We start from the raw sequence: 13,599 nt of genomic DNA, 5'->3' as shown, positions 1-13,599 counted from the left end.
AATTACTAATTACTCAATATAAGTCTGATAAACCCAATTTTCAAAATGCAAAATAATATGTCAAGGGAAAGCAATTCCATTTATCAGAACAAACATGAGCTAGTAATAAGTGTTAGCAATTCACAACACAAACAAGTAATTTCCAGTATATAACTTAGAGAAGTACATTTGCCAAAGAAAGATAGGTTCTAGCATAAGTACAGATTTTTCACATTTTTAGCATAACATCTTTGTGTGGTTCATTAACATTTCCACATTAAAGAGTGAGGGAGAAGAAAAAAAAAATCAAACATTTCTTTACCTTATTTTTCTCACCTAGAAAAGTCTGAACAATGCTTTCTCTGCAAAACATTATGAAGTTCAGTCTATTGTGCTTCTAATCTCAAGAATGTCTTGCTTATAACAATGGTGTTTTTGCAGAATTTGGCATACAAGAGTGTTTAAAATATTGCAGTATAGGACTATGTGGTTTGCAAGAATCATAGAAACATGATTTGGAAAACAATCTTTAAAGTTCAATTATTCATTCCAACCTTCTGCTTCCATATAAGTTATCTAAACCAGCACTATAATAGATTTAATATCTTTAAAGGCTTTCTGCTAATTAAGACAGAGAGCAATAATGTAGCACAATTAAACAAAAATTGGGTTGGCAGCCAGAAGAGCTAATTATAGAAACTGGAAACTAGCTAAGGCAACAAGACATAATGATTATGGCCCAATGGGAACCTGTTGGAAGGCATCTAGTGAAAAGGCACTGGCTCTGTCCTCAACTGTGTTGTGCTCAGTATTTTACTTAAGAACTTACATCAGGGATTCTTGAACTCAGTGGACATGAACTTGAGCAAACTCTGGGAGATAGTGGAAGACAGGGAAGCCTGGCGTGCTGTAGTCTATGGGGTCGCAAAGAATCGGACACAACTTAGCAACTGAATAACAACATCAGTAATTCTTAACCTGCTTGCTCATTAGAAACACATGGGTGGATTTCTTTTTTTAATATCACTGCATAGACTCCATCCCCCAGAGCCTCTGATTTGATTGGCCTATAGGCTTATATATCAGTGAAAATGAAGAAGGCATGCTCATAAGTCCACATGTGACACAGGACAGGAAGGTCTGTCCTACAACAAGCAAGATGCAGAGATAAATGTGGCACAGTCCTGATCACTAATAATGAAAATGAGGTTAATATGAGATTAATAGGCACCAACAATCACCGAAAACTAGTGCCAGCTTTGGTTGCAGTAATAATGCTTCCACTTCAAGCTGGTCAAATACCTTTTAGAATATTGCTTGACTTTGGAGCAACCCACTGTAAGAAATGATAGCAAAGTTGAAGCTCTTTGAAAAGAAAGGGAATTGGAGATGATTCTGGAGACAAGTCTACTTAGTGAGCCAAATATCAGAAAGGTTGTCATGGGAAACAGGAGATGCATTTGCTCTGCTTTGGCCTCAGAAGAAAAGCTAACCCAAAGGATAACAGAGCAAAGAAGATCACTTTGCATCAATCAGTAGACAAACTGTCTAATGGTCAAAGCTATACAAAGACAGAAAAGGCCCTTTTAAGAGAGGGATACAAACAGACTGGATGTGCCGTCAGTGAAAATTCTGTAGAAGTTGATGGAAAAGCTTTAAAGGATAATTCTACACTGAGATTCTGTGATGAACTTCAGCTATCTTCCTTACTGTACCAACCAGGTTTTCTCATCTGAATAAAATAACTCCTCTTCCGTGCATTTTCAGACTACTGGTGCAGAATGATGTCACCAACTGCAACATATATACATTGTACCTGGACAGGCCACAGCTATAATGAGGTGACCTTGAGTCACAGCAAACTTTACAACCAAAGAGTACACATGAAAACCAGAACAACCAGCGCTGCCAGAAATGTCACATCAGGATATTAGCAGGTAGAAATTTACATCACCAATCTAGATATAAGAATCTGCTGTTCTCTGCTCCAAAGAACAGTGTTTCACCATTCAAGCCAGATAATTCTTACAAAGACATACACACATTCTTATAGCTACAACATTCCCTACATGCACATAAATACACAACACACAAATATTTATATATATGGCTCCTTATCAATTCTTAGTATCATTTTTAAGTGATCTCCAGGTCTAACTTTAATGCCTAAATAGTTTACTTTTGTAAGAAACTGCATATAGAATGTCAGATATAAAACTCACTAGTAATCTAGTACTGGTTTTATAATAGTAGACATGAATTTGAGACTAAACTGTTAACACAAATGATTTGATTAATCTTTCAATTACAAAATATAAAATGTGATAGTTATTAACTTTTAATAATATGAATCACAGAAACAAACTGTTTGGTCCAGTAAAGAAAATTATAAAACCGGGTTAAAAACCACCTTGAGACTGTTGGGTTGGTGGTTTTTCCGTTAGCCCCTCAACTGTTACTGAACTTGCCCAATATTATCCACATGATTGATTTATGGATTACCTTCATAAACCACTGGCCAACAAAGGAAACTGCAGTTGCAGTTCTTGCTTCACACAGGAGGTTACTTTCCTTCCTGCTCCATCTTTTCATTTCTCAGCCTTAGCTTAATCTAGTCCACCAGAGCTAGGCTACAACAGAGCTCCAAAATTCAAACATCAAAATTAGCTTATTTTAACTCTTTTAATTCCAATTACATATTGTTTGAAAACTATTTAAAATTTTATATCATTGCAATGAATGAAGTAAAAGCAAAATAAACAAATGAAGCTAATTACGTGGCTTTACTAGAAACTTACTTCGTAGAGCAGACGGAACAGAACTAACTTATGAGGATGCTGAAATTATCTCACTCAAACCTGGAAGAAGTAAAAAGCAAACTCTTCAAAGTTCTAGAACTTAACTGGATTTTTAAATTTTCTTAATGTACCATTTTAGAACATTTAGAAATAGGAATTCAGAGGCTAAAACAAAAGGTTAAAACAGATCAACCAAATTAAGGAAACAAAACAAAACAAAAAATCAGACAAACGTTTAGCCAAATAACAGTATTTAAATAAAGCAGATGTCAAAATGATGACATATTTATACTTTCAAAGTCTTGAATCTATAATGAAAATGAATTTAAGGGATATCCAAAAATTATCTTTTCTCCTACAAGTATTTATAAAACCTCTGTCATGTAGAACACAGAATAATGGACACAGATATTAACAGCACACAAAACAGAAAGCGTTTCAATGTTTGCTAAAAAGTCACTGCTACTATAGTAACTCCCCAATACAAAAAAACGCAACAACCAACAACCAGAAAAGACAGCAAATGCAAGTTACTGGCACTTTCCACAACCAATTCCAACTTGTCACAGTGCCTGGCATCATCCATACTTTTTGGTTGGTACATAAATTGCTTTAATCATCAGGCTTCTTGGTGAGCATCTACAGCATGTTGGCAGTACAACTACGCTGCTCATGAAAAAAAGAAGAGAAAACCAAATTTTCCCAGGATTAAAACAGGACTAGGATGTGTCCCAACATGTAGATATCCCGAGTCTTCCAAAGAAAATGTTTAAAGTTTTACCTTCCCATGGCTTTCTGTACCTAGTCAAAATGTGAGAAAACTGACTCAAAAATCCTTCACTGCATTTCAGTGAGTCTGAAAGCTTAATACTATTTCTCTTTTTATTGCTTATTATTAACTGAGTAAGACCTTCTTTTCTGCATGTTTTTTCCCTTGCCCTCTGACTTCCAAAAAAATTAAACTGCTTTCTTCAGGTCCACCAACTGCTTCCATGTGATGTAAAGATATTCTGCTTCAACTTCTACGTTCATGAGCACCTAACTTCAGATATGGTTACGCACCACCCTGTACCCCACCCCACCCCAGCTTTCATCTCCCCCTTTCCCTGTTTTCCTCAGCACTCCCCTCTCTAACTGAGTGGGAGTTTCTATCCCTACACCTTTCAGCCATCACTCGTTAACAAGTTCTGTTTTTCTTCTAACTTGAAGTGCCTTCTTCCAATGGATATCCTTAATCTACTACTCTAACCCCACCCAAATTACATTCCCTATTAACCTGGGCATTTCCATTTGATTGTCAAACCTATTTAATCCAGAGGGCTACTAAAATCCTCACTTTGTGACTCCTCAGCCCCTTGAGAGCCTATTACCTCATATTCGAATTCTTTTTTTAAACAGTCAGGTCTCACCTACCTGAACTATAATTTCCCATGACCCATCCCCACCACCAATTAGATCAGTTTTGAGGATTTTGCTCCCATTTCTAACAAGTGGTGGTACATATAAACAAACATATAAACAAACAAGTCTCAAGTCATTTCCCATTTCCTCTGTTAACACTTCGTCAAACATCTTCACTCACACTGAGCCTTCATTTCCCTAACACAGGCCACATCACACAATTAGAATTTAGCATTACCTTTTGATTATTACCTATTATCAAATTCATTCTTATGTGCTGGTCTTCTCTACTTGAATAGATTACACACACTCCTTGAAAGTGGAAAGCAGAATCTATACCCCCTTTATAAATAACCCCAGCACTTCCCTGGTGGCTCAGACAGTAAGGAATCCGCCTGCAATGCAGGAGACCCGAGTTCTATCTCTGGGTTGGGAAGATTCCCTGGAGAAGGTAATGGCAACCCACTCCAGTATTCTTGCTTGGGAAATCCCATGGAAAGAGGAGCCTGGCAGGCTACAGTCCAATGGGGTTTCAAAGCAGAATATCTTTAAATCACATGGAAGAAGCTGGTGGACCTGAAGAAAGCAGTTTAATTTTTTTGGAAGAAAGCAGTTTAAATTTTTTGGACATGACTGAGCGACAAACACTTTCACTTTCAGCACTCAACACATTGCCAGTTTTAGCAACAGGGTCTTCTAGCATGCAGTTTGGGGCCCACCTAAAAATACTCTACACATTTCAGTTTCCTCATGTATTTTTACTCCTTTCAGCTTCACCTTTTTCTTGTACATCTCCTCAGAACCTCTTTGGAAAGTAATTAAGTCAATGAACACATGTTGCTAGGTCTAGAGTAGGTACATTGTGAACATACTGAATTTTAAAAATCATTTTTATCTCTATTTTTTAAAAAAGGAGACAATGAAACATTAATTCACCCACACACAGGAATAGAAAGTTTTACTGTTATGTCAGTCTGGTCTCAGAGAAACACAGACATGTCATTACAATGTGGGCCTAAAGAGGTCCAGTGACTGTCCAAGTTCACACATCTAGAATGATGGTGGGCCACAATCTCTAACTCCACTCTTAACCACTTATTCTGAGTTAAAAGACAAGTGACTATGTAAACATACAAGTCCCAGTCAGTGGGTGGGAGGGAAATGGAAGGGGCTCATGCTGAAGGGCATCTTGGTGATGTCATTGTAGCACTGACCGCTGAGCGTCCACCATATTGTCACACTGAAGAAATACTTTTTGGAAAACCCAAATGGTCATTGTTTTACCAATCACAAAACTCATAAGAGCAACAAGAGCTTCCATTTAGTAACCATAATATCAACAAGCCATCTCAAGATTCTAAAAATAAATTACGGTGTTCAAATTGACATTTGGGGAAGGAAGGCCTCCTTTAAAAGTATCTGAAACTACTTGGCTAAACTTTCACCAACTTCAAGCCAGGACACTTCCTTTTAGCTCAGGGAAAAAACTCTTTAGAAACTTCCCATCTACCTTTGTGCAAGAAATATTTTCAGATAAAAGCTATAAAGTGTTCACGTTTACTGGACTTTCTGAGTTGGAGGCAGGATAAGTTTCTCAGCACTCAGACAAGTTCCTCCCCCTTCTCAAATTCTGTCTAAGTTCAAGAGAATTGAACAGGGATATGTCTGTGCTGACGTAAAGAAAAATAACAGGACACAGTGGGAAGCAATGTTTTCCAATATTTCTTTATTTTTTAATAAAGTCAGAAAATAGCTATAATTAATCTAACACTTTTTCTGACATTTTTGACATCAACACATTCTAATACAATTACAGCTGTTTTCACTACTCCTACCGTTCACTCCGAACTCCTCCTAATAGGGATCGTGAGTGGCTGTCTGGCTCGTGCTTATGTTTTCCTAACGTTTTTAACATTAACATATTTTAATACAACTGTTCTCATTACTTCTATTATTCATTCCTATTATTAACCAAGAAAACTTTGAACTCCTTTCTAATGAGAAGAATAAGCCCAGCGCTTGGCTCACTCTTCCTCCACCCGGGTCCTGCTTTGTGTCACGCATCTTGGCAGTCTGAAGCCCACTTGCAGGTTTATGTTTTCCACCTTCCAGTTTTCACAATATCATGTCTCATTTGCCAATTAATTTTACTTAGAATCATTAACCTTGTCTTTTGTTTGTATTCTAAACCCTTTATCTTTTAAAAGCACTTTTGGTCATTTTTTAAGACTGTTCTATGCTCTATAAATTGCTTTGAAGCTTAAGGGTTTGTTGATAAATTAAGGTTTTTCTAGGTATTGAAATATCTTTTTTCAGCCTTCAAAGAGAAAAGTTTGCTTGGCCAGTCTTTGTGTTTGTGGAAATTATACCATTTATCTGTGCTTTGTGTAAATTTTTACCCCAAGTTCTCATCTACAAATGCTAAGGGTAGGATTTAAGGTCCTTCTTAGCCTCACATTTGTAAAATTTTGTATCTCCTTTATCTACCTTTGTCTTCAGAGTATAAAAACTTCACCAGCAGGTATGTAATAAGAGAAGGAGAGGGAATTCAGAGGATTTGTTTGATGGGTTTTCTGTTGTTACTGTTTTTCAAGATTGGTCAAATGAGCAGCAAGGTATCATGGAAATAAACAGGCTTTCAATTTGACCAATCTAAATTAGGATTCTACCTATGAGCTGTATGACTTCAGACAAATTACTAAATGGGACGCCACTTCATCTCTTGGGTTTTTTTTTTTTTTTTAAAGTCAGATAAAACATTTTTATTTTTTTTTAAAAGGAATCCAAATTGGAAAAGAAGAAGTAAAACTCTCACTATTTGCAGATGACATGATCCTCTACATAGAAAACCCTAAAGATTCCACCAGAAAATTACTAGAAATAATCAATGACTATAGTAAAGTTGCAGGATATAAAATCAACACACAGAAATCCCTTGCATTCCTATACACTAATAATGAGAAAACAGAAAGAGAAATTAAGGAAACAATTCCATTCACCATTGCAACGGAAAGAATAAAATACTTAGGAATATATCTACCTAAAGAAACTAAAGACCTATATATAGAAAACTATAAAACACTGGTGAAAGAAATCAAAGAGGACACTAATAGATGGAGAAATATACCATGTTCATGGATTGGAAGAATCAATATAGTGAAAATGAGTATACTACCCAAAGCAATTTATAGATTCAACGTAATCCCTATCAAGCTACCAACAATATTCTTCACAGAGCTAGAACAAATAATTTCACAATTTGTATGGAAATACAAAAAACCTCGAATAGCCAAAGCAATCTTGAGAAAGAAGAATGGAACTGGAGGAATCAACCTACCTGACTTCAGGCTCTAATACAAAGCCACAGTTATCAAGACAGTATGGTACTGGCACAAAGACAGAAATATAGATCAATGGAATAAAATAGAAAGCCCAGAGATAAATCCACGCACATATGGACACCTTATCTTTGACAAGGAGGCAAGAATATACAATGGATTAAAGACAATCTCTTTAACAAGTGGTGCTGGGAAATCTGGTCAACCACTTGTACAAGAATGAAACTAGAACACTTTCTAATACCATACACAAAAATAAACTCAAAATGGATTAAAGATCTAAACCTAAGACCAGAAACTATAAAACTCCTAGAGGAGAACATAGGCAAAACACTCTCTGACATACATCACAGCAGGATCCTCTATGACCCACCTCCCAGAATATTGGAAATAAAAGCAAAAATAAACAAATGGGACCTAATTAAACTTAAAAGCTTCTGCACATCAAAGGAAACTATTAGCAAGGTGAAAAGACAGCCTTCAGAATGGGAGAAAATAATAGCAAATGAAGCAACTGACAAATAACTAATCTCAAAAATATACAAGCAACTCCTACAGCTCAACTCCAGAAAAATAAACGACCCAATCAAAAAATGGGCCAAAGAACTAAACAGACATTTCTCCAAAGAAGACATACAGATGGCTAACAAACACATGAAAAGATGCTCAACATCACTCATTATCAGAGAAATGCAAATCAAAACCACTATGAGGTACCATTTCACGCCAGTCAGAATGGCTGCAATCCAAAAGTCTACAAGCAATACATGCTGGAGAGGGTGTGGAGAAAAGGGAACCCTCTTACACTGTTGGTGGGAATGCAAACTAGTACAGCCACTATGGAGAACAGTGTGGAGATTCCTTAAAAAACTGGAAATAGAACTGCCTTATGATCCAGCAATCCCACTGTTGGGCATACACACTGAGGAAACCAGAAGGGAAAGAGACACGTGTACCCCAATGTTCATCGCAGCACTGTTTATAATAGCCAGGACATAGAAGCAACCTAGATGTCCATCAGCAGATGAATGGATAAGAAAGCCATGGTACATATACACAATGGAGTATTACTCAGCCATTAAAAGGAATACATTTGAATCAGTTCTAATGAGGTGGATGAAACTGGAGCCTATTATACAGAGTGAAGTAAGCCAGAAGGAAAAACATAAATACAGTATACTAATGCATATATATGGAATTTAGAAAGATGGTAACAATAACCCAGTGTACGAGACAGCAAAAGAGACACTGATGTATAGAACAGTCTTATGGACTCTGTGGGAGACGGAGAGGGTGGGAAGATTTGAGAGAATGACATTGAAACATGTAAAATATCATGTAAGAAACGAGTTGCCAGTCCAGGTTCGATACACGATACTGAATGCTTAGGGCTGGTGCACTGGGACGACCCAGAGGGATGGTATAGGGAGGGAGGAGGGAGGAGGGTTCAGGATGGGGAACACATGTATACCTGTGGCGGATTCATTTTGATATTTGGCAAAACTAATACAATTATGTAAAGTTTAAAAATAAAATAAAATTTTAAAAAATTAATTAATTAAATTAAAATTATTTTAATTAAATAAATTAAATTATAAATTTAAATTATAAAAATTATTAAAAATAAATAAAATTAAAATTTAAAAATTTTTTAAATTAATTTTTAATTTTATTTTATTTTTAAACTTTACATAATTGTATTAGTTTTGCCAAATATCAAAATGAATCTGCCACAGGTATACATGTGTTCCCCATCCTGAACCCTCCTCCTTCCTCCCTCCCCATACCATCCCTCTGGGTCGTCCCAGTGCACTAGCCCCAAGCATCCAGTATCGTGGGGTTTGTGGAAGATTAGCTATATGTGCAAAGCACCTGGTTCACAACTACACTCACAGTTTTAAGAATATGAGCCATTATCCAGCTCTGTGACCTTGAGTAAATCACCTGAGACCTCTGTGCATCAATGTCTTCTTAAATAAAAGTGAGATAAGTAAAGTGCTCCCTTCATAGAGTTGTGAGATGAAATCAGTTTACTATAATAGAATGCTTAGAACCATGTAAGCACTTACATATGTGTAACCTATTATCATTATTAATACTAACTTTGTTACTGTCATCACAGTTAACCATACATCTGTCAATATCCATACTAAGAATATCAGGATTATTTCCTGAACTTATCAAATGCATTGCCCCGAGTATTAAGTACTAGCACTTTCATATGGCTTAGTTGGCAGGCTGGAGTGGTGTGTACTCTACAATCATAGTCATTCACACTGTTAGTCTTCTTGCTTTAGGTGCATCTGCATCTCCATATTGCATTCCCTGCATAACTTATCAGCAGCTTCTACACCTTTAGTATCACAGACTTGCTAACTTTTTGACATGATATCTGCTGCAAAAAGTAACTTCAGCCAATTTCTCAGTGTCTTCCTAAGCCATTTTCACTGATATCTTACTTTACCCAGTACTTTATAGGAAATCTAAAATTGACTGTGCATACTTGCCCACAAACATGTTAAAGAAAAAATTCATAAAAAAGGTTTAGCCTAGGATGTGGTACATAGTACACATCCAACATATACTACCTAGTCTTACCGTTATCAAACATTTATATAAATTATTTCATTTAACCCTATGGTAGATAATCCTCTAAGGAAAATGCCCCATTTCAAAGGTAAAATTAATGATGTGCAGAAAAATAAATATATTGAAATCACAAGTTAGTAAATGAGAAAGAGAGCAAAGGATTCAAGCTGTGGTTTATCTTATCCTGAAACATTCTCTCTACTACATTTGAGGAAGCTTCGCCATTTTTTCTTTCATATTTTTTATAATTTTCAGTTTATCCCCATCCCCCTTTCAGCCTTTAGGGAAGGATATTACTTCATCAATTATTAAGAGCATTCTCGCCGAGATCTGTTCAGTTCAGTTGCTCAGTCATGTCTGACTCCTTGCGACCCTAAGAATCACAGCATGCCAGCCCTCCCTGCCCATCACCAACTGCCAGAGTCCACCCAAACGCATGTCCATTGAGTCGGTGATGCCATCCTACCATCTCATCCTCTGTCGTCTCCTTCTCTTCCTGCCCCCAATCCTTCCCAGCATCAGAGTCTTTTCCAATGAGTCAGCTCTTCACATCAGGTGGCCAAAGTTTTGGAGTTTCAGTTTCAACATCAGTCTCTCCAGTGAACACCCAGGACTGATTTCCTTTAGGATGGACTGGTTGGATCTCCTTGCAATCCAAGGGACTCTCAAGAGTCTTTTCCAACACCACAGTTCAAAAGCATCAATTCTTAGGTGCTCAGCTTTCTTCATAGTCCAACTCTCACATCCATACATGACCACTGGGAAAACCATAGCCTTGACCAGACAGACCTTTGTTGGCAAAGTAATGTCTCTGCTTTTTAATATGCTGTCTACGTTGGTCATAACTTTCCTTCCAAGCAGCAAGCATCTTTTAATTTCGTGGCTGAAATCACTATCTGCAGTGATTTTGGAGCCCCCCAAAATAAAGTCTGACACTGTTTCCCCATCTATTTCCCATGAAGTGATGGGATCAGATGCCATGATCTTCGTTTTCTGAATGTTGAGCTTTAAGCCAACTTTTTCACTCTCCTCTTTCACTTTCATCAAGAGGCTCTTTAGTTCTTCTTCACTTTCTGCCATAAGGGTGGTGTCATCTGCATATCTGAGGTTATTGATATTTCTCCCGGCAATCTTGATTCCAGCTTGTGCTTCTTCCAGCCCAGGGTTTCTCATGATGTACTCTGCATATAAGTTAAATAAGCACGGTGACAATATACAGCCTTGACATACTCCTTTTCCTAGTTGGAACCAATCTGTTGTTCCATGTCCAGTTCTAACTGTTGCTTCCTGACCTGCATACAGGTTTCTCAAGAGGCAGGTCAGGTGGTCTGGTAGTCCCATCTCTTGAAGAATTTTTCCATAGTTTATCGTGATCCACACAGTCAAAGGCTTTGGCATAGTCAATAATGCAGAAATAGATGTTTTTCTGGAACTCTCTTGCTTTTTCGATGATCCAGTGGATGTTGGCAATTTGATCTCTGGTTCCTCTGCCTTTTCTAAAACCAGCTTGAACATCTGGAAGTTCATGGTTCACGTATTGCTGAAGCCTGGCTTGGAGAATTTTAAGCATTACTTTACTAGTGCCTGAGATCTGCACATTTTTTAAAAAACCCTTTTCCATTTGAGGTAATATCCTTTAAAGCTACGCGAGACTGAGCGAAAGGCCCATGGCTTCTGCCTTACCTAAAAGGATAGCCCACGTATGAAGTGCTTAAAAATCCTTAAAATCAGATAGATATAGATTCAAATACTATCTCTATAAAGAATAGCTCATGGGGTCACTTTTTGTTATTCTGCTTTAATCCATACAATAAGTTTATGAAATCACTACACTTATTATCTGTAATTTTTATCTGAATAGACTGAGGCTGAGAAAAGTCCTACAACTCATGTGTGGCCAGACATCCTATTGGGAGTTCCCAAATCAACACACCATCAGCCAGGTCTGGTAGGGACCCTTGTTCACTGTAGGAGGGCCTGGCTTATCCCCTTTGAGCCATGGGAAGGGTCATTAGACCCAGGACACTCATGCCCCTCTCTGCTCTGCAGCTTCCTTCTCTCAACTCTTGGTGTCATTCTTGGTTTTCCTAGACCTTAATGGGCTTTGTTTTTTCCTTAGTATGTTTAAACTCAGAGATGAAGCTGCCTTATTCCATCTGCTGCAGCTGCAGAATATTGTTCTACTGCCTTGTCACTGTTAAGAAGACCAATAGAAAACACACACATCTGTGTGCTTCTGTTCAATATCATGCAAGCTCAAGAAAATAAAAACCTCTGTTATGATTGGCATATTATTATTAATAGTAAAAGAAGATGAAGCAAGCATGGCAAATGGTTACTACCTATTTAATCTGTGTAGTGGGCATACAGGTGATATATTATTTCCTGTACTTTTCTCTAAGTTTTAAATATTATATAAATTAAGTAAAAATAACTATAAAGGACAGTATCATCTTACAAGTAACATAAAAAATATGGCTTTCCTTATACAGTCACTACTCACAGAATGAAAATACTTCTTACATATTGGAAAAATAAGGATATAGCCAAATATGTAAATGCATGATTACCCAGTAGTAGATTACTGAACTTTTCCCCCGAGATCTTAAAATATAGATTTCTACTCCTCTTATTTAGGATTTGGTGGTCAAGGCTTTCAAGGGTCATCCTTAAGAGTTAAGGAACTGGCTATAAAATGGATAGAAAGGCATGGGGCCAAGTCTAGTGATCACCAGCCAGGCTAAATGACCAGATGGCAGGAGGCTGCACAGAGTGGAAATAATCACCATGAAGAAAGTCATCCTCCCACTCCCACTCCAGGCTAGAAAGCACATTCATTAGCCTTCTGAGAGAGATTCCTTCTCTCATGGGGAGGCTTACTTTAACCAAGTTTATAAAATAAATGAATAAAATCAGAGTTGCCATGTATTATTCTAATGAGAAATCTGTCATAGAGGCAGTGTGCTGTAGAGAATCTCCCTGTAGAGAATCACAAGTTAGGTAATTAGCACAGCATGAGAAGAGGAGTGGTTAGCTATCTCTGTTGGTATTGAGCTAGAGCCGTTCAATGCTTTCATCTACACATATGGAAATGACCTCCCAAAAGGAACCAAATACTAAAAATAATCCATTGGCCAAAATTCTCTCTCCTCTAGCTAGTTCCTGGATGGACACTGCTAAAGTTTGTCCCAAGAAACTCACATTGCTACATCTTAATAGTCATCAAACCCCTCTGTGAATTCAGACTCTGGTTAATGTGCTAGTAACTCAATCATACCAGGTCTTATAGGCTGCATGTCAACCGCAGCATCAATTCTACCAATTATCTTTCTTAGAACTTATCTTAAAAGCCCATGTAGCAACTTAAGTTGAGTCAAGGAAAGAGGAGATTTTAATGAGAGTCGGACACGACTGAAGCAACTTAGCAGCAGCACCATGACATAATTCACAGTGTTCACCAGTGTATCCCAAGTTTCTAGAATAGTGCCAGTCAC

At 37.3% G+C, this 13,599-nt stretch overlaps 1 protein-coding gene across 6 annotated transcripts in view; it reads right to left on the bottom strand.

Annotated features, from left to right (window-relative positions):
• ATP8B4 (ATPase phospholipid transporting 8B4 (putative)) overlaps positions 1 to 13,599 on the bottom strand; it is a 342,310-nt gene that overhangs the window by 229,193 nt on the left and 99,518 nt on the right. The window lies entirely within an intron of this gene.

This window comes from Bos indicus, chromosome 10 (genome assembly GCF_029378745.1).
Source record: "Bos indicus isolate NIAB-ARS_2022 breed Sahiwal x Tharparkar chromosome 10, NIAB-ARS_B.indTharparkar_mat_pri_1.0, whole genome shotgun sequence".
NCBI lineage: Eukaryota > Metazoa > Chordata > Mammalia > Artiodactyla > Bovidae > Bos > Bos indicus.
This window is presented reverse-complemented; position numbering and strand designations above follow the sequence as displayed.